This window comes from Schistocerca gregaria, chromosome 2 (assembly GCF_023897955.1).
Source record: "Schistocerca gregaria isolate iqSchGreg1 chromosome 2, iqSchGreg1.2, whole genome shotgun sequence".
Lineage (NCBI taxonomy): Eukaryota > Metazoa > Arthropoda > Insecta > Orthoptera > Acrididae > Schistocerca > Schistocerca gregaria.
In genome coordinates, this window is record NC_064921.1 from 326,770,998 (window position 1) to 326,772,444 (window position 1,447).

Here is a 1,447-nt window from a genome sequence, read left to right on the forward strand (position 1 = left end):
CAAACACGTGAAGATTTAACTATTGAATTACATAAAATCGAATCGAAATGTCAAAAAGTCTGTAATGACGTAAAAACACAAATTTGTGAGCATTTCCAACCTATTTTCCCGCGGCATGAAAATGCATTACAGAATCACGAAGCAGCCATAAAAGAACTGCAAACAATTGTTCATGAAAATCATGAGACCTTGCAAGCTAAAATTGACTCAGTTACATCTAGCGATTCGGTTACGCAACTTGCAAAAACTCAAGAAAACTTAAAGGACACAGTAGATACTCTGAAAATTGGTTCAGAAAGACACATGGAGGACATTAGTTCATTATCAGAGAAAGTAGTTGAACTTTCGGATCAGCTAAATAATTTATCTACGAAGGTAGATGATAATCTGAATGACACAAAACCGGTAGTCTTTAATGACACAGAAGAGTTCGAACAAATTAGGAAATTCAAACAAAATCAGAATCAAATTAATACGCAATACCAAAGAGAAATCCGGGAAGTACAAGATCAGCTGACACAGGTAATACAAGATTTACGTATTTCAGAGGACACTCGCACTCCAATACGGGAAGAGGGACATATAAATACGGAACTGCCACAAAATAACAACACAGGGCATTTCGGAAATCATGAAAGAAATTGGCAAGGTACACCGAATTTTGAGGTGGAACTGCCGAAACGACGTAACAATGACCGACATGCGACTCGCCGACATGATGATTTTGACTATAAGCTGTTCATTACTACACGTAAATTCAAAACATTTAGGAATTCTGGCAACGACATTCATCCACAAGCGTGGCTTCATCAATTCTCTCATTATTTTCCTCCCACCTGGTCACTAGAGCACAGATTAGAATTTATGTGTGGCTACTTAGAGAATGAACCAGCTGTAAGAATGCGATCGGTCATTCACGATTGCCACAGTGAAGGAGAATTTTACCAATGCCTTCCTCTCAGCATATTGGTCTCAAGCTACACAAGACCGAGTAAAACATGGCATCATAATGATGAAACATTTCGAACAATCTGAATTTTCCATTCCTGTGAAATATTTTGAAGACATGTTACATAAGAATCAATATCTTTCAAACCCCACAGAACTCATCCACATTTGCTTAATGAAATTGCCTGAACATTTACGACATATGATTTTGGTGGGACGTTGCAAAGATGACATTGAAGCTTTTCAGGAAATTCTTACAAGAATTAGAAATTGACACAGACCGTAGCCGGATACGAAAACAGGAAAACAATCACTACAGGTCACATCCGTCACAATTCCGTGACGACAGAAACAATGACAGGAGACGACAAGTCTATTCTTACAACGCAAATCGTGACCAAAACAGACACCACGCATATGAGAACCACTGGCAGAGTAATAGCTACAGAGAAACATCGGATTTCCGTAGTAATGATTATAACAGAGACAATCGTAGAAA